Source organism: Ornithodoros turicata, chromosome 1 (genome assembly GCF_037126465.1).
Source record: "Ornithodoros turicata isolate Travis chromosome 1, ASM3712646v1, whole genome shotgun sequence".
Lineage (NCBI taxonomy): Eukaryota > Metazoa > Arthropoda > Arachnida > Ixodida > Argasidae > Ornithodoros > Ornithodoros turicata.
Window position 1 is genome coordinate 73,846,189 of NC_088201.1, and position 21,623 is coordinate 73,867,811.

The window sequence follows — 21,623 nt, forward strand, 5'->3', positions numbered from 1 at the left end:
CGGCTCCCTTGAATTTTTGTTTAGCGGTCATAGTTGATCCAAGAGCCGGTACCAACTAAGGGAACGCGTCAACTGTGTCGCACGAATGTGAATGTCGCCTGTACCACTGTTAATTGAAAACAAACACAGGTGTGACAACATTTTTGAATGTGCAGCTGGAGCTGGTGAAACATTGCGTCATGAAACATTGAGTCCCACTTTAAGGTTCATGTGTTACTAGAAACACGAAACGCACTAGAAACACAACACGAACTTTTAGAATCATCCGTTAAAATTTACGATATGAATATGACCAGCAACGCTAGCGTTTCGACGACTTGTAATGTGATGCATGAAGAATGTTCGCGAACAAAGTCTGACCTCAACTTGATTCTTACGCAGTTGTTGCTGATGCACATAATTAGATATGCATCAGAATTGCCTGAACCCTGTTGAATGTCATGCGGGTAACAACTTATGTTGTTACTCGTATATGAGATTCAACAGTACATTGTGCCGCTTGGGATGTGTAGATTATCATATAAGTTGCTGCCCGAAATTTAGAGAAAATCATGAAACAGGTTTCTTACATCACTGTACGCGAACCCAGATAAGTACACGACGATGTCGTCATTTGCACATGGACAATAGTGTATAGCATTGCTCTTAAGTGCGGCCTATGTTACATTGGACAAACTGGACGATGTATGAATGATGGAATATCAGGAAAACAATACGGTTTTCTGAACTGAACAGATACCTGCGTACATGCTTGGACTGTGTCTCCATTTAGGCTAACATCACAGTCTAAGGCACCGTCTAAAAGTTGACGCATCCAGCGTCATTTTGGGCGCTAGCAAAATAATCCGTAACCAACTTTGCACTAGCCAGCCAGCCGTCAACCTAGCGCATTCTTAGTTGAGTTTCCTTTCCCATACGTAACCTTTTATTGCACAGCAACCACTCTATAGGGTGCTTCCTGTGGAATAAACATTTCATTTTGCTAGTTTGAGTTCGTCCTTTCATCTCTCCTGTCTGTGTCTCCTCATACTCAACAAAATGTTAGCTACAAGTTCACCACAACCAATGTTACACCAGCTCGCTTTCCTCGCTCTTTGCTCAACATTATACACCAATGCAAGCCCCGTCCCAAATCTATTGCCTCCAAGTTAATCACCCATCCACGAGGTTCCAACGTATGTAGACTGGGTGACTAATTTAGTCAGCATCGACGCCAACATAAACGTCATACGCCTTGCCTTGGGCAAAAAGTTCGTGGTCCCGGAACTTTTTGGCCCTCTTCTCACCAAAGTTTCATCATGCATCCCTTCAACAAAAAACCTACCGAGTACCAATACTGACAAGTGCATCATCAAAATCCGTGGCCCGCTGGACGTGGCCTTCGGAATTCCTAAATCATTTCTGCATACTTTGGCCAGGAAACATATCGCATCCAATCAAACCACGTTGTTAGAAAGGACAGATCTTTCATGTTCCATGTGATCCCCTCTAGCATGTTCCGTGAAAAAGCCATGAACGCCATTGTTATATAATAGACTAACCGATTGTATAAACAAATTCCACATACTATGTAGAACCCAATTTGGTTTTCGCAGCGGATCGTCGACAGAGACAGCTTTATTAACCTTCACTGAATGAATAAAACGATCACTAGATACAGGCGGTATAACTATTTACTTATTTCTTGAATTCTCCAAGGCCTTTGACTGCGTAAATCATAGGATCGTGTTAGATAAGTCAGAGAACTACGGGATAACCGGTGCTGCACTCAAGATTTATCGAAAGTTATTTATGTAACCGAATACACATCGTGAAAGAAATGTTTTTCACCTCCTGTAATTTCTAATGTCGGGATTCTCCAGGGCTCAATATTAGGTCCACTTTTCATTTTAGTGTATATCAATGATCTTCCTAAAATTGATGAATTCTTTAGGTAACTATGTATGGGAGGAGGATGTCCTGCCTGAGCATGTGTGAACACTGAGGTGATGTAAGTAGTATAGAGCTGAGTTCAGTAACAACAACTTTTTAGGCTTAGCAGCCCTCTCCACATTTTCTAGCCCCCTTTAAGGCTAGATCTGGAGCCAGCCCTGGCTGCTTACTGGTATACCATTCCAGGGTGCTTTCTTATTGGTCCAGTACGGTACCGATGACTGGTTACTTTCCACCATTTCTAAATTCCGATAACAATATAGGCTGCTTCCTGATACATGAGAGGCGACCCCCCCCAGGTTCTTATTGGTCTTTTCCACTCATTGGTCGCGTCTTTTTCATAATTTTCCAAGGTACCGATAGACTACCGCATTGGGGGTCCGGCTTTTTGGCTGTCACTGGTCATTTCTAACTGGACCCATTCCACAGTCCAGGACATAGACATTGACCCGTAAGTTCAAAGTACCTGTACTAATGTGAGCTGTGAATGCCATATTTCTTACGCAAACGCACGCCTTGCATAAAGAGCCAATAAAAATGAATAAAAGGTGTACTCTTAATGCATTGTGATACGTTGCCGAGGGTGACAGTTTTCCAAAAATTGTTGCAAAAAGGTAAATAATGGATACAGACCGATAGAATATCACCACACTCTTTCACGTTCATGCTCCTCCCCCCACCCATGCGATGCCCTGCCAACAATAGCCACAAGTCATGTTGATGTTTTGCACCATCAGCCATTCAAATGTGGTACGCTATATATATTGATCTTGTTGTAACATTGGGAAGTGAGGTCAAGCATAAATATTTTTCTACTTTCAGTCCCAGGGTAGCCAGACCAAATGGTACCAAAAGCCTGCAATGTTGCATTAATGTGCCCGCTATGTTTTCAGTGCAGTATTGCTCCGAGGGTTCACCACGATGTTCCCACAATTGGTTTCTCTGCGAGCTGCAGCTTGTCTCAGCAGGGCTCGTCATTGGCTGGGAGAGTGAAATCTACCACCACCTCCAGCACCTCGAACGCGGTCTTGATATGTGTTTGAACATTGTGAAGTGACCCCATTCCAAAGACGAATGAGAGTAATGCAGATTATGCTGTTTGAATATCATTATTTTGTGGTAAAGATGCCCTCTATAAGTAAATGAATTATATGCAGTCAACCCTCGTTTTCTGAACGTTCGATTTGTAAATTCCCTCACTTTATGAACAGTTTGCGGAGAAGCCAACTGTATCCTTCTACTCATTCAAGCCATCGATTTATGAATTCCTCGTTGTCTGAACATTCTTTTTAGAAACATTTGCTGTTCACAAATCCAGATTTGACTGCACTTGGATATTGTGAGACACGTTCTTTCACGGAGCAAATTAATTTGAGAATGTTCATCAAGCTGGTTAGTGAGCCTTCAAGTATTGCACACAGCGCGAGATCATTCACGATTTCACAACGCACACCCACTGCTCTGTGGCACTCTCAGTACACTTCTACCGACCATGCGCTCACCTATATTTTATCCTCCTCATGACACCTTTATGCCTGCATTTTTTATGTCTCCCTTCGAGGTGCATTACTATCTTACCTTTCCAGTTTTTTAATAGTCTGGAAGAGCACAGCTTGTTTCCTTCAAAGCACTCTTCCTGAGAAAAGTTGAAGTTCCGCATGCTAGATACAAATACATGACACACACACCATCAACAAGCAACTTTTTTGTGCTCCACTTTCAGTGACGCATGAGTGCATGCTGTTATGCCCACAGATTAAAAATGATGCGCCTGAACACGAATTTCCTGCACTTTTCTGAGCAACACATGCATATCCCAGTGCTCACACATCCCCCACATGTGCATTGTGGTCGACTGCACCAGATGAGTTCATAAACAATTTTATGGTATCTTCCAGTTTCAGCACATTCCGAAGCTTAGGACGTGCCTCAGAATTACACACAATTTTCGGTGTACACGAGAACTATGCATGTGTATTCCTGGTGCTTACGCTCTCCGCACACACATATTGCAGTCCACTGAACCGTGGCACTTATATCAATCAACTTTCTGGGGCCAACATGCACAAACATGTACCACATCTCAGCAGATGACGAAGTGGTCGAGCCTCCGGCATCGCACAGCGCGAACGTGATATTATTTGATCATTCTGATGCCAGTTTTCGGGCCTGGCGCCTGAGCAAGAAACAGCCCTCACACCTACCCTTTCACCAATTCCTGACTTGTTTGCCTCATTCATCACAAACGTGCCTACAAAGCAAACACGACACCCCCCAACTCGAATTTCCGGTGCACAAGCGAGCTCACAAACTCGACTGTAATTTTCCCGCAGTATGCACCAGACAGATCTTCAGCGGCTTCGTGACACACATCCCCACTCTGGTTCGCTCAGGCTCACACACTCACACACAATTCATATGACAGAAGACAGGGCTTGCAAGTTCTATCATTACTGCGGAATAATGGAAAACACAAGAATGTGAATCCAACTAACTTGAACGAAGTCATCACCATAGAGCACACCTCATCAGGAGCAGTGTGCCTTGGAGGGTCATCAGTTTTATCGCAAAATCTGCATGCCCAAATAAACTGGAGGTCACCCACTTTAATGTAAATGTTGCTTCTTTAGTTCATGAAAACCTTCTTGTTCTACATGGCCGAAGAAGTTGGAGGCAGCCCACTTTATGTGAAACATGTGCTTTAGTTTTTATAAAGCGTCTGGCCTGCAGCATTTTAATCTCGGTTGATGTTTACGATCCCAGCTCTCCCCAATTATGTAAATCTTTTTTAAATCTGATAGCATTTATGAGAAAATAAAATACTCAGAGTTTTCCTGAGGTCAGCTATATCACAGCATAGGCCCTGCTCTTATTGCCTGCTGGTTGGAGATCACGTGTTCCAGCACGGCTACGAAACTGTTCTCGTTCTCCGTGGCAACGATAATGGCATTCCACGCCAAGATTGGGAGGTGACCCAGGTTCGAAACCGGGTTAGGTGCTCGACATTAGGTTAACCATTCGTTTCTCCCCTCTGCCATACCCAGTTTGTGCTTCTACAAAGGAAATGGCCCCTCCCAAAGTCAGGGTCTGAATATACCCTGCTTGTGATGCATCTCCGACTGGAAGAGAGAATACAGTCGAAGTGCCGGGTCCGCATCATCTAATCCAGAAATCACAAAGGTATCCTAGCTATCAAGATAGCGACTCGCCAAGGGGACAAACAAGAACGTGCACTATCCACTGCAGACAAGCTGCTCACGCATGCGTCGTAGAGACGAGGAAAGATGGTTGGAGAAGGTGCTGCAAGACTGATCAGGGGTAGCGACTTAGTGCACCCAGGGGAAGGGGAAGAGGCAAGGATTTTAGAGAGTGTCAAAAGATATAGGAGAGGATGTGGCGTGCAGTAGCTCTTGCTCGGGGAATTGGGTAGTCGTGGATAATTACCCACCACAGAAAACACTCTAGTAACCTACATTAAGGTGCTCTCTGTACCGCAGTAACCACGAGGTTGATTGGCAAAGTTACTCCACTTATGTGTCACTGAAGTCGATTGCAAAGATGCCCACACCCTCATCGTGCTGGTATACATGACACTGGGATACTCTAAAGGCACGGTCAATAGGTTCCTTCTAGGTAAACTCTTCAATTACTCTGTAAGCGCCACCTTCGTAGAAAACTTGTAAGGACACAACATGCCTAACAACATGCATCTAACCAGTGACAATAAAATTCCCACAACCTCTATGGGGAGCGTTATAGATGGCGTTTTCTTCAGGGGCATAGCTGATCTAGTGCTTGCCAAGTACGTCAGCTACTTCAGTCTCCACAGTCTCCTACTGTCCATCATCAAAGAATGCCCACCATGAGCTCATAAATGCTATCACGTTTCGATGACAATCTGCACAGCGATTTCTGCTGTAATTTTTACACAAGAATTTACTTGTTTCGAAAGGGGAATCTGCGATCGAACTGGAGGATTAATGAAATAGGATGTGCGAGATAACCTAACAATGAGACGTCGTCAACGTTCCCACCGCCTTTTCAGGTAAGGGATGACTCATTCGCAACAGCCGCTCGTTGGAATGAGGACTACTGTCAACGCAAGCACGTCTGCAGTGACTTGTAAATAATCCCGTCGATTCTTGTATATGCTGACTCAACGTGCACAAATTTATAGCCTTGTAATTACATTGTGCAAATATTTCTAACACTACATGCTTTGCGCACAGTCTGTAGAGAGCAAAATTTTAGTGGACACATTTTTCCAGGTCCCAGGAAATCTGAAAGCAGGATTACGGAGTGGATCCGCCCCACCCCCACCCAATAAATTTACAGCGTACCCTTCGGAAGGTACCCCATTAAGTACGGTAAGTGCTAGCCCCTGGTGTAAACAAGGAAATTACCAAGGCAAATCTATGCTACTCACAAGAAAAACACATTTCGAGGACTTGTGCTAGCGCAACCCCCCGATAATTCATTAAAATCTAGTGCCATCCAAACTAATCAAAAAGCATGCTCAAACAGCAACATCACCGACATCATTTTCGAAGCAAGACCAACAACAGACACGAAAAACCATATCCCCAGCACACAAGACCTTTTGACGTGAATACGTCTTTAAATTCAGTAATATACAGTGGCACCTTGGAAAGCCTAGCTACACAAAAACTGTTACTTTCGTCACTCAAACAGTCTATCAAACCAAGGAGCGGGTCACCCGACGGGGCCCCTCCCCTCGTGGCAATGACAACAACGGGAAAGGCCCAAAGCGGATGAAGAGGAAAACGATGTGGCAAGACCGTGGGTGAACCCGAGCAGCACAATGTACTGAAAGTCGAGTGCAGTAGGGGTGGACGGGTAGGTGGAAGACCTTGAACAGACTCTTGAAACTAAGGAACATTGATAAGACACATGCCGTGCACCCCTATTGCACTCGACTCTCAGTACATTGTGCTGCTTGTGAAGGAGCTCACAAGAAAAAATACCCTTGAGATTGCCTTGACCCCGTAATCTGTGGTATCTGGAAGCTTGCGATATGGGCCTCAACCTCGAAGTGTCAAAGTGTGATTCAGTTTATCGTCGTGCTAAGCGCAGCTGTTAAAAGCTGCTAAGCGTTTGCATTGTTAAAAACGCGCAGCACTACAGGATACAATTCGAGGTGATCTGTAGTAAAGACAAGGCTCATATGTAGCTGTATTCAGTGCATTAGCTCGCAATTCCCAAATTTCTGGCCAATAAAAGACATCGTGCCTCAAGAGATACAATGGTTCAACCTATGTTAAATGCGGAAGAAGAATGATGCCAATGAACAAGAAGCCCAGCAAAGAAAGAACACCGCTAGTGACTCCTTCCACATCGTAGCCGATGTGTTCCATAAAGTAATAAAGGCACAGTTGCCATACAATTAGAGGCTCTGGAAAGCATCGCTCTACGTACCGCACCTAACGACTGTTGGCAAACTGTTGATATGTACTTTGGGGGGACCTAGGACGTGTTCTGCACGCTTCAAGCGTATGTGATCGTATATGGTTCTTATTAGACTTGAAAGCCACGGTGCAGAAGGCCACTTGCTGCGTGCGGCGCTTCCCGGCAGCGACGACGACATAACTGACTTCAGAGTTTGTGCAATCTATGGAACCACTGAACGCTGGCAAGATACCTATCAGTGACAAATGGATTAAAGTACAAACCTAAGCAGGATCACCTGCCACCGTTTCATCCGATTGTGTAACGATTCCTGTCACGCAAATGTGGAGACTAAGGCAGTAGGGCAACTATATGATGGCGGAGCAAGTTATCAGTGTGCCCGTCGATGTGAACAACACTGTCACACACGTCCCTGCAGGCTTGAAGATGGTTACACCTTCAACGTTATGATGAAGAAGAATCTTATACACAACGGTCCACGTATCTGAGTGGCTTCGTGAGGATGCCGTTATCAAGCAGTCACTCAGATATTTGATGGATGAACCTCTGTATCACCAGTATGGTGTAAATGTGGAGTTTGTGGAATTGGGCAATATTAGTGAGACAGCTAGTTGGAGCACAGCGCACATGATGACAAGATAGGCAACGAGCATCGCTTGCGTCCGGAAGAGACGAATGTGATCGTGTCGCGCGTCCGCTCTACTCAGTGGTGCCAGCAGAACGTATACAACGTCTTGTGCCTCCTACACAGAAACCACAGCGTGGACACCTGCAACTTGCAGGCTATCAGCGCCCAACGGGAAAGTGTGGCTGTGGATCTGGCCACCGGCTAAAGGCGCGGTGCTCATGGGGCTACGCGTGCCGTAAACTACACAGGATGAATGTGCTAAAGAGCGGCAGGCTGCCTTACCTTGTGAAGCTAGCCACCCGATTTCCATACATGATCATGATGATCACCGTCAACATAGACGTCGAGGATGGAGTGGTCAACAGAGCTATCGGTACTCTCAAGCACATCAAAACGGCCCCATTAGGCGGCAATACAGACGAAAATAATGGCTTCGTGGATTTGTAGCTCGCCTTCCCATACGCCACTAAGTATGCGAAGGGCAGAGTGAAGGCTCGGTAGCTCTTCAGTGCTGGTGGGTTGGATCCAACTTCGACTCCCATAGTCAGACTGACTTGCCAACACACCGCTATGCAGTAACGTCAAATGCAGACAGATGCAATTCCCTCTGGTACCCACTTGTGTCACGACGATACACAAGCTGCACGGTGCCACTTTCGCAGAGATCGTGTTTCAATACCACAAGACTTAGCAGAATCACATCTATATGCGGGTTGTATCTCAACAACCAGAAGACCGACTTCAGATTCCACCACGTGCTTGGCGGTACGACTCCCAAGGTGAGAGAGGTCCGCTGAGCACTGTCATTCAATGAATTACACTCGAGTCGTTCTGCGACGTCGTCGCTCCAGTCGATTATGGCTATCATAGTCACCAGCATGAATGTGCTGAGTCTAGCAGCACACAGCGGACACCTGCACGGGCACCTGTAAAAGTGAGTCTACCTAACGTGTGACGAGACTTGGATGTCCAAAGACTACCCCATTCAGCTTGATATACTCGAGTTGCACGTGTCGAGAAACAGTACATCCACTAACAAGCAGTGTACTTCCACCGGATGTTCGCGGAGAGCTGGCGATGTTGCGATCAACAAGATCGACAAGAGGGTCACCGAATGCGCTCACACGCACAACCGGATGGAGCTAAGCGACATTGGCGACATACTTCGGTTATTATCGAAACATTTATTTTCCAATCATTCTGTGGGTACAGCCAGTCCGCACATAAGCTGATACCGAAGGCAACTCCCAACACAACGATGTCCATCATGCTCAGCGGTGACTTCAACGTCGCTGACACCAACAGTACATCGCTGTTAGGGTATATGAACCGGGAGTTCTGTTTGACATACGTGGAGACCCGGCCGACTACTTTTGTGAGCTGTGTGAATCTGAGGAGCATGCCTTACCTAAGGTACTTCAGTTATCATCGTCCAATCTTATACAGGTGATAGCTAAGTTAAGTGAGTCTAGTGACCTCGCTCACAGATGTGATTGTAACTCTCATCTGTTCGCCGTTCTCGATGAGTCTTAATTCTAAATCCATATTGACGCAACCCGAGACGAGGGCTACGGAAAAAAAGGGACAAACACACAAAACCCGTTTTTTTCGAGTCTCTCTTCTAAGGGTTCTTCAGTATGAATCTATATAACCAGCTCGCTTCCTTCCTAACTACTCCACCTTGAGTCTAGCACTAGCTTCTAAGAGACCATTCATAACATATATGTGATATCAATCCACACTTGCAAACTGATGTACTAGTTATATTGTCAATGTGAGACGTATTCACCAAGAAACCTAGCGGTAGTCGCACGGCTACTCCGTACCCCGAAGCTTCCTGTAAAATATTTTGCACGCCGGGTTGCCAACTGCACCCCATATATGGTACTTTTTCCTGAAGGAACATGCGCGAGCACTCGCATAGTGGTTACAGCTCAGGCCATTCACCCCAACTTCATAAAAGAGACAAATACATAGTGCCCAACCGCAGCCGGTCGAGAATGCTTCCGCGTTCTTCACGGTGTACGGGAAATTCCCAGCTCCCGGAACGCGAGCGGGTCGCGGGCGTCGCGTCGCGTCACTGATCCGGTCACGTTGCGAGCATCGCGTCACGGCGGAGCGCGTCGCGTTCGGAGGGAAGTGGGGAGGGGGAAGCGTCGCGGGCAGGGAGTGTCCCGATCGCTGGAAATTTACTGTACAGCGTATGGAATGCAGCTGAGTTTTCTGGAGAGGCTCGGTTCAGGGCGATATGTGTGTTTCCTTTTCGTTTGGGGTGAATTACTGTAACTGCTACGCGAAACCTCGCTGAAACTATTCCTGCTATCCGATCGCAGGTTCCCCTTCAAAACATAATTTCTCGTGTATAAAGATTCGCGATATATGACAGTCGGGATACCACCGGCCGGATGATTCTGTGAATACGTCTCGCATGCAACGGTGAAACTACGGATATCAGATTGCATGTGTGTGTCTATTTGACTGATGTGTTACGATTTCTGAGAGGCCATTATTGCGATCAAGACAACAGAACACGTAACGGCTAACACGTCACAGTTACAATCGTTTCTATGAACAAGGGGCACTACACTCACTTGGATGTTAAACACTAGCTTGTGCAAAACTGGACGATGGTAACTGAAGTAACTTGCGAAAAGCAATGTTACCCATATTCAAATAGATCACAAAAGTCAAATCTATTCGAGTATTTCCAAGCGTAGACGGCGTGGTCGTATCTCACACCATTTTCTCTTGATATACTCCAGCAGCGGTGTACTCTTGGATACGTCCACTGAGCATGATCGGCATCGTGGTGTCGGCAGTTGCGTTCGGTATTGTAGGTCCGGACTGGCAGTGCCTGCAGAATGACTGGAAGATAAAGGTTTCCGAATAACCATGGTGACACCGGGATGGTTGTAGACACAGACTATGAGAAACTTAAACGATCTAATGGAAACCTCAGCGAAGCTTATGTCGCCTACGTCGCTTAGCTCCATGCGGTTGAATGTGTGAGCGATGGGCGCCCTTTCGGTAGTCCTCTCAAAACTTTTGTTGGTCGCAACACCGCCAGCTGTCCGCGCACATCTGCAACAAGAGTCCGGCAAGCTCAATGGGGTAGTCGTGGGACATCCAAGTATCGTTGCACGTTAGGTAGACTGACTTCAGCAGTATCGCGTTCGTGCAGGTGTCTCTGCTGTGTGCTCTGCACATTCATGCTGGTGACTATGATAGGAATCATGGTTTCATCGACCAGAGCGACGTCGCACAACGACTCGAATGTACTGATGAGAGTAGGCAGCTTGTGATTCAGTAAGTAGCAGTACTGAGCGCGGACATCTTTGATGTTCGGAGTCGTACTACCGAGCGTGTGAAGGAATCTAAAGTTGTCCTTCTCGTTGGTGAGATAAAACCCGCATATGGATGGTAGATACAGAGTGTACGGGGCCGGTTGGTACATATCCTTGAGCAAGGCGACAAAAGAAATGGACACAGACAACGATGTCGTTGTCTGTGTCCATTTCTTTTGTCGCCTTGCTCAAGGATATGGATGGTACTCTGCTCAGGACAACGTACACGAGTTCATTCTGCTGGGACTTGTGGCTTGCGAAAGTGCCACACTGTGGCTTGTATATCGTCGCGGCACAAGTGGGCACTTGGGGAAACTGTATCCGTCTGCACTTTCAACATAGCGGTATGTTGACAAGTCCGTCTGGCTATGGGAGCCCAAGTTCGACCTAAAGCAGTGGAGCAGAAGCGGTCGCGCCTTGACGCATATAGTGGCATCTGCGAAGGCGAGCCACAAAAGCAGTTATCTTCGTTTGTATCGCCGCCTAACGGTGCGGTTTCGATGTGCTTGCGAGTGCCACTCGCTTCGTTGACCACTCGATCCTCGACATCGATGTAGACCGTGATCATGTACGCGTGGATATCCGGTGGCTGGCTTCAGAAGATAAGGCAACCCGCCGCTCTCTAGCACACTCATCCTGTCCAGTTTGCGCCGACACGGCAATGACTGAGCACCGTGCCTGTAGCCAGTGACCACATCCGCGGCCACACTTTCCACCCGGGTGCTGATAGCCTGCATCCATGCTGTTTCTGTGAAGGAGACGCACCGGGTTCGGTAGGTTCTCCTGGCACTACTGGATAGTGCAGAAGCGCGACTCGCTCGCATTCATCTATTCCTGAGTCAAGCTATCCGCAGCATACCTTCTCATCAGAAGCGCTGCACTCAAACCAGTCGTCTCATTAACATCGCAAATGCCGCGAAGTCCACATCTATACCGTACTGGCGATTGAGAGGTTGATCCAAGAAGCATCTGCTGCTTGATAACGGCCTTGCTCACAAATCCAGTGAAATAAGTGGATCGTTGTGTTTAAGATTATTCTTGATATTAGCAGTGAAGGCGTAATCGGCTTCAAGCCTGCGGAGCAACTGCATGACCATGTTGCACACATCGACGTGCACATTGATGATTTGCCCCCAGATCACATAGTTGCCCTAGTGTGTCAGCCTCTGCATTTGCATGAATGGTAGCCGCAGAGATGAGAGTCGTTCCGCAATCGAATCCAACAGCGGCAGGTGACCCGGATTAGGTGGGTACTTGAACGCATTTGTCACGGACATGGCGGGTATCTTGCCAGCGTCCAGTGGCTTCCTGCAGGTAGCACCTCACTCTGATGCCAGTCATGTCGTCACAGCTGTCGGGAAACGCCACTCGCAATACGTCGCACTACCTGCCGCTCAGTGTCTTCGAGCCGAATTGGAACCATATGCGATCACATGCGCTACAAGCATGCCCGAACTCGTTCTGTGTGATAGTCCTCTCGAAATACATGTCCAGAGCTTGCCAACGGTAGTTACGTGCGGAACGTACAGCGATGCTTGCCGGAGCCTCTAGTTGCATGGCAGCCATGCGTTCACTCCTTTGTGGACGCGTCGACTACCATGTGGACGGAGTCTGTTCTTTGCTGGGCTTCTCGTTCGGCTCTCCTCCTCACACAATACAGTCATCAGCGCTCCACATTGATCGTAGCTGGAACAATTCCCTCAAGGCACGATGCCTTTTATTAGCCCCAAACTTAAGCCAGCCATTCGCATACGAGTCCTGCACTTTACTACAGGTCGCCTCAAATTTTAGCATGTGGCGATGTGCACTTTTGGCAACGCAAACGCGATAGCTGCGCTTAGCGCGACGACAAAGTGAATCACCCTGTTGACATCAACTACGAGGTCCAGGACGATTTCGTTATCCCTTTCCACCTTCCGGGTACCACAGATTACGGAGTCAAGGCGTACTCGGAGGCGCTTTTTGTTCTCAGCTTTCGCCGGTGTTGCAGCTTCGTTTTCCTCTTCGTCCGCTTTGGGCCTTTCTCGTCGTCGTCATTGCCACGAGGGGGTGGGGGAGGGTGACTCGCTCCTTGGTTTGGTTGACAGTATGAGTGACGAAAGTGAGAGAGAGAGATTATGGGTTTAATGGCACAAAGGCAACATAGGCCATAGAGCGCCAAAACTACGGTGGGTATGTGAGATATGATTATGGGAGAGATGATGATGTGAGAGAGAGTGTGTGTGGTAGTACAGTGACGGTTTTCGTGTCGCTCGGCTTCCCAAGATGCCACCCTATTGCCGATTTTCAAGACACATTCTCAACCAAAAGTCTTGTGTCCTGGGAAAATGGTTTGTCGTGTCTGTGGTGGTGGTGGTGGTGGTGGTGGGGGGGATATGTTTATTAAAGATAAAAAAAGCGGGAAAGGTCAGACACGCAAAGGCCGACTTGCTATTCCCAAAAGAGCTGGCTACGTAAATGATATTTGTAACGTTGCTATTAATGTGTGCGTTCTTATTACTTGAGGTGCCACGGCATTTAAGCACGATTAGTTTTCTTTGCGAGTGGCGTAGGTAGATTCGTCTTGGTAATTTCCCCGTTTACGCCAGGGGCTCCACTTGTCGCACTTAATTGAGTGCCTTCACGAGGGGGCACTGTAGAGTTTTTATGTGATGGCGGATTGCATGCACTGCGGAACCCTGCTTTTTGATTTCCTGGATGGCGGGAAAACGTGAGCTCTGAAAACAAGCTCTCTACAGACGGAGCGCTTTGCATGTGGCGCGGGAAACCTTCTCACAACGTGATTAGAACGCAACAAGTTTCTGCAGCGCGACGCCGCATGTTGAGTCACTGTATGCAAGAATCCATGGCGTATTTTCAAGTCGCGTAATTACCCCGTTCCAACGGATGGCTGTTGCAAAAGTGCCATCCCTACAACTTCCGGTGGTGGGGACGTCGTAGACGTGTGACTGTTAGGGAATATCACAAATAACTACGCGTCGACTCCAATCGCAAACTCGCCCTTTCGCTACAAGTGACATCTTGTGTAAAAATCGGCAGAAGTCGCTGTGCAGGTGGTCAATGAAATGCTCGTCGTGAGCATTCTCCGACGACGGCCAATAGAGGCCTGTGGAGACTGAAGTAGCTGACATACTACTGCTATATAGTAGCTACTGCTTCGCAAGAGAGTCGTGGATGCTCCGAATATCTGAGACGCTAAAGCCCGTTATGCCAGAAGTGGGCACTTCTCGAGTTATTCTCGAGGGCATCGGTTCGGTGGGTGGGAAAATCACTCTTAAGGCTGAGCCGAGCCGGTAATATCAGTGGATGCAGCCTCTCTAATACATGATATACCGAGTATTTCACGAAGGCGCCTTCTGAATAATTACACAGGTGGCGCTGTTGAAAAGCCTTTCAGTGAACATCCCTGAGACATCGGTCAAGAACTAAGCACTGAGCGACCCATTCACCATACGCTCGTTAACTAAATGAAACTCCTCACTTTTAGATTTTGCGTTGTGGTGGATGTACTAGATCCCATTGCTGGTGTCTTTTCTTCAACTGCTTTCATTCAATATTGGATTTTACTTCGAACGCTTTCTGTTTTACGCATCGGACTCCTTCAGCGAAAAATATTAAAGAAGAACTTGTGTTTTTCGATGATTAATAGAATTATTGGTTACGGTTAACATATTTCTCGCGCGGAGCAGCGTACCAATGCGCTCATTCAACAGCGAAAGAGACACTTCGGTATTCCCTGTCCCCCTCTGCACGATTGGTACACAACGCACGCAGTGCTGTCGTCCAGTGGGTGAGATAGTGTGCCTTTATCGTGATGATGACAACTGCACCTTGAACACTGTATACTCGTGTGGTAGTGAAGGATAAGGCATACCGAAGCCTCTCTTGCGTCTGCTTTCTATCTTTCGCCACCGCCTATGAGTGAACCAGACGGAAGAACACGTAATTAGCAGCCAGATAGCTAAAAAAGAAGCTTGGTAAAAGCAGATAGGTAAAAAAAGAAGCAGAACATTGGTATTAGTATATAGTATTACTCGCAAAATTGCTGGTTGACATATGTAATGGATTACTCGTAAAATTACTCAAAAAGTAAGTGATTACGCAATTACTTGTAACACGTTACGTGCAAGTCTGGTTTAAGGCCACCGCCTCTTGTTTCTCTGGCTGTCTTTGTCGTGATTTGGCGTTTTTCTCACTCATGAATCACTATCAACTAGCCCCACACTCGCTTCTAGGTCCATCATAACCCATGACCTGATCTCGATGCGGCTTGGCAAAACGTGACTCGTGAAGATGGTAGAAAGGCGTCACCAACGAGTGGGAAAGAATAATCACACCCTAGCCTATATCATTCTGTAGACGCGTAGTGCAGTACCTTTGTCAGTTCACGAAAATCCCCCGCTGAAAAATTCAGAAACTGATCGGTTTATCGGGAAACGTCCCTTTCAGTTCGCAGCCTTGAGGCGATGACCACAAACTGACCACTGAGTTGCTCATGTGCATACGCTCGTTCAATATATAGAACTTCTCACTTTAAAATTGTACATGGGACGCTTTAGGAAGCTTCGTTGTACCGATCGAAACCCATCTTCAGCGAAACATATTCCAGAAAAAGAAATTCATCGGCACTTAGCGATATTCCCAAGCTATTACTTGGTTTCGGTTTACATATTTCTTGCGCGGAGCAGTGTAGCAATGCGCTCTTTTGCCCCCATTTCTTGTTTATCTGCCTGGGTTCCTGGGTTGGTGGCGGGGGTGCCGCAAGATAAGAAACAGCTGCCGAGTGAGGGTACGATAGTGCGTCACGTTTCCTATTCAACATACAAACATGATTGCGGTCGTGACACTGGATGGGCCAGACAGTGCTCTTTTATCGCGATAGGTCCATAAGGGCTTGTCATTATCTCGATAAGTCTGTACCAAGCCCACCAAATGTCACGACCGCGATCCAGTGTGCTAATCAGACAGAAAACAAGAGACAATATCTGCTCGTGGCTCTTCCTAATCTTGCGGTTCCCCCGCCTCCAATCCAGACGGATGAACACGCAATTGAGCGCTAGAGCAGATTACTTCACTGCTCCGCGCAAGAAACATGTAAACCAAAACCAACACGAAGTGTCGAGGTGTTTTTCTTTGTTGGATATATTTCGAAGAACGCCGCGATCGGTAAAATAAACGTTGAGAAGGTTTAAGTAAAATTTAAAAGTTCGGATCTCGGTTGATTAGCGTATGCAAACGAACAAATGAGCGGCCAGTTTGTGGCTGGCGCCTCAACGTTGCTAACCGAAAAGAAAGCTTCCCGACATTGTCAACTGTTTCCGAATTATTTAGTCCGGGAATATGGTAAGGCACCCTCAGGATTACAAGGCATTTTCACTAAATACAACAGCAGCCGTCGTTGTTTGGAAACTCAATGCACAGCGCTATCGTTAGCGAAAAGCATCCAGATACTCTGCATTTGTAAGGAAGATACAGCTCCTCGCTTCGCAGTAATCATCATCAGCCAAAGGTTAACGGCCAGTAAGTGCCACTAACATGGGAAGTTGGGGAATGCGGGGGACTTAGCAATCGTTTTGTGTGTCTTTGTTCCTGCCCTTCAAGGACCTTCCTCTCCCCCTGTATTGTCTTCCTGCTTACTACCATGTCAGTTAGGGCCACTCTTCTGCGTATACCAGTGTTGACCACAGACGCGACCCACTGTTGCTTAAGGCTGTCCCAGTGCCGCGGACCAAACGTCGAGGGAAGAATTTATAGACCACTTACCCGAACTTCTTGCGGAGCTCGACGGCGTAGACACACGCAACACAACACAGCACCACACACACAACACCAGATATATTACCTTATGCTAGGTGCACTTGCACGACGTACATATTAAAGAGGAGCAAAGATGTCTTCTGGAAGTTGTAGTGCCGAGGCTCCTCTTGCCACCGCTCTGAAAGAGACACAAAGGGAACACACGTTAAACAACTCCACAAATTCTTGGCCATTTCTAGACGTCTAGTCTCTACCGCCGATTGTGTGCTTATAACCGGAGCCCTTCGCTAATTAGGTAGGTACTGCAACAAAAGCGTATATTTCGCGTATCATTCGCGTCACATCCCTCATCGCTAGCACACGGAAAGCATGGGCACACTAGTATACCTGTAAGGAGCGAAAACGGGTTCACTTTAAAGGGACGTTGAAGAAAAAATGCCAAAGTCAGCAGATATGACAAAAATTGCACATATTTTAGCGCTCATAGCTCCTCCACGGCAGGTCAGGTATCCGAAAATGAAGTACGCTTTTAATGTGCAATCTTGCCTCTATTGTTCAATATATAGAAAACCATTCTAACCCGTATCGTTGCCGAAAGAGATGTCAGCAAAGTAAGGTGAGAGCAGAAAATTGCCGATGTTTGGTATGGCATGACCCAGCTGCTGCAATACTTATTCTTATAATTTTGCAGTTACTGAAAGGCCAACGTATCCCCTCAATCCAGCTGCAAAAATATGTTGCACTATTTTACTAGGGTGAACGCAGCGTATTTTTTCTGTGCCCATGTCTCGCCGTTGCGGCCGTGCACTCCGACTCCACTTTCGAGTGGAACGCCATCGCGCGTTTACCATTTCACAGGGCCTTCGGTCTCCCTGATGTTGCACTGATTCCCGCCGCTGGCACTTATTTGTGGACATGTCCACTTCGGCATTCTTATTTACGTGCAAACCTTTCATATGCCGTTGCGACACGAACAGATGTCTGTCTATTATGCCGTAGCGACTGTGAGTGGACTACTGACTGACAATATGTAGCAGAGTATAGCAACAACTTTTGAAACAGTATTGCCGATACTGCACAGAGTGTGCGCTAAAAAAAACCTGTACTGGGAAGTGCTACCAAGTGGCTCGTTGCTGGAGGTGCCGTCTTTATTACAGCCGCAAGAAGTAACAAAAAACTGTCATTAGCTTAACTTACATTACATTAACTTATTAAGAATTAACTTACATTACATAGGTAGCATATGCATCCACTGAGCCCCGACATTATTTGGTCAATTACACAGGATTTGGTCAATAAGAGGAAGGTTGCACCACGCCAGACCAAACGAACCATTGTTGGTTAAATGCGCCCCTGATTATTGTTATTAATATATGTCACAAATAGATGTCACGATAATTTCCATCGCAGAAAGGCATGGTATCTATGCAATGTAGGCTGACAGTTTTTGTTACTTCTTTTTGCGGCTGTAATAAAGACGACAGCTCCCGCAATCAGCCACTGGTAGCGCTTCCCAGTACATAATTTAATTTAGAAAATTAACACCTTGTGCTGTATTGACAAAAGTTGCTGCTATACTCAGCTACTCCAGTCAGTACTCCACTCTCAGTCGCTGCGGCATAATAGACAGACGCCTTTGATCATGATCTCGCAACGGCATATAAAAGGGTTGCTCGTAATTACGAATGCCGACGTGGACCTGTCCACAAACAACTGCCAGCAGCGGGAATGAATGCAACATCTGGAAGACCGAAGGCAAGTGCAATTTGAAACGCGCGACGGCGTCCCACTCAAAAGTGGAGTCAGAGTGCAAGGCCGCAAAGGCGAAACCTGGGCACAGAGAAAAATTCGCTGCGTTCACCCTACTAAAATAGTGAAACATATTTCTGCAGCTGGATTTAGGGGATACGTTGGCCTTTTAGTAACCGCAAAATTATTGGAATGAGTATTGCAGCGGCTGAGGTATGCCATCCAAACATGGGCAATTTCCTGCTCTCACCTAATTTTACAGACGTCTCTTTCGGCAACGAAACAGGTTATAATGGCTTTCTATGTATTGAACGATAGAGGAAAGATTGCGCATTAAAAGCGTACTTCATTTACGGATATCTGACCTGCCGTCGACGAGCTACGTGCAGTTACAGTTTGCTAAAATGCACAATTTTGCGATATCTGCTGACTTTGGCATTTTTTCTCACTTCACTTCACTCCGTACAGGTATCGTGGAGTGCCCATACTTTACGTGTGCTAGCTATAAGGGCTGTGACGCGAATGGAATGGCATCCGTAAGGCTGCGGAATCGCGAGAAAAAATCACGTCGCGAAGACGGCGCCACCTTACTGCTCCCCATCTGTGGACTGGTTGATCGTAGGAAGCTCTGGGAACCAGCTTTCGTCTTGACTTAAGGTCGTTTCCGACATATATTTTTTTTACTGAAATCAAAAAGTCATCGGCGGACCTTGATCGATTTAAAATGGAATTACCCTGAAGAGGCACCTTATCGCGATGATCGCGGAGTGCGCTATGTATATACACACACAAATATGTGCGTGAGTGGGAAAAAACACGCTTAAAGCTTAGCTTCGCGGCATAGTATGAATAGAAGCGGCCTCTGCGAAACATCTATAGGGTTCCTGAAACATGTGCTGAAACGTGTAAACCCATCTCCCGCGCTTTATATTACATTGGAAGGCGTCAAAGGAGGGGAAGCTCGCCTTCTGACATAATTGCCGGGCTCATAGAAATAGCGCACACTTGTGCAGGCGGAAAAACAAAGTTCCGGAATGTCCTGACACGATATCGCATGTATGACCTGGAATTGTGGAAGGGACATGGTGTGCGCAAAATTTCCATTGCTTGTTTTCGTTGTCTGCGATTGTTTTTTTATCGACCACTACTATTGCTTATTTTCAACCGACTACTACTGTTACAAATGTTGCATGATGCAAATTCTTGTTCTTGAATGCTTGGTGCTGTTGGAAGGGCTACAGTGCAGTCCACATGCACCCCTTACATAACGGAACCCTGACTCGCATCCCTCGGTCTCCCCTTCTCTCTTTCCTACTCCTCTTTCCTTCTTGGGAACTGCCCCTAGACTCCTGGATGTTCCTTGTACATATCCTGAATAAACGCTTGTGTGGTCTTGTGCTACCCTCGGAATTGAACGTCTCTTGCTAATGCTGACACACACACAGCCCCGCCACAGAGCCAATACAGATGCTACCACTGATTATTAAGGGAGAGGTATCTTCGCCGTACCTTGCGGGAAAACCTCTCTCTGGGGTTCCAAGCTACACTGCTACATTGGTGTACTGTTGCGTAGCAGCTAGTTAAGACCTTGTAACAAGTCCACGCAATAAGGAATAAACTGTCGGCAAACGTCAACAATACCCAAGAAGCGGTGTTGCCGCGTGGTGCTCTTGGGGACCGGGATGGTGCTGTTGGTTATCTGATAGCCAAGGAGGCGAATCGTGGACGATGCAAGCTGCATCTTGTTCGTGGAATCGTGAGACCAGCTTCTCTCATACTGGAGACAACATTGTGTAGGTGTTCCGAGTTCTCGTGCAAACATTGAGAAAGTCTACTTCATCCATAAAAGCCATGTTGAAATTATATTTCGGCGTCCATCAGTACGATACCTGTTAATCTCTGAACGATGGCTGGAGAATTAATCAAGCCAAAGCGTCTCATTCGTTTAACCCTCTACAAACCCCGGTGGCACATGAAAGCCGTCTGTATATCTGCAGGAAACCTCTGCTGCAGTCGAGCGTGGAAAATACAGTAGCATGCCCAAAAGGAGAGCAGAACTCGACAGATGAAAAGGGGTACGGGGACATCGTTTTTGTAGCATTTAGCCGCCCAACGTCGACGCACAATCTCGCGGTACCGTCTGGTTTCGGGGTCAGGACAACAAAGACAGGCAAGGAGCTCGTAACTTTTGTACTGCTACGATGGCAATCATCTCGTCGAGAGCCGCTTGTCAGAGCTTAGCGGTCGTGAACTAATGCGCCAGGGTGCAGAGTTACCGGTGTCAGTTTTGTGCCGAAGCACGGACATCTTATCGGGCACAGACGGAGAGCTGTGTTCTGCTTTCGCTTTCTGTGTTGTTCTGTTTATCCAGCTTTCGCACTGATTTTACCCATTGGTGATGTACCAGCGTACCACCACTATTGCATGAACTCAGTCTTACCGGGCTTTTCCGTAAACATGCTCTTGACGAGACGTTCTCCCATAGCTGAGTGTGGTCTATTGCCGAGCCAGTGGACTTCTCCATGACAGCGGAGAGCCCTGCTCGCACTGGCCCTGGGGTAGCGGCCTTGGGAGTAGTTTAAGGAGTAGGCCATGGGGCCCTCAGACACCATGAAAAAGAAGAATATTACTAGACGGTACTTGTAGTGGCATACGCACGAGTCAAGGTCGAGCTTGTTTTCTAATATGAGGTTTCTACCCAGGATGCCAGGCACAACTACTCTGGGTAGGTGGACGAAACGTTGTTTACGTTCTTCTCTGTCGTAGAGTAGCCAGAGATTGACAGA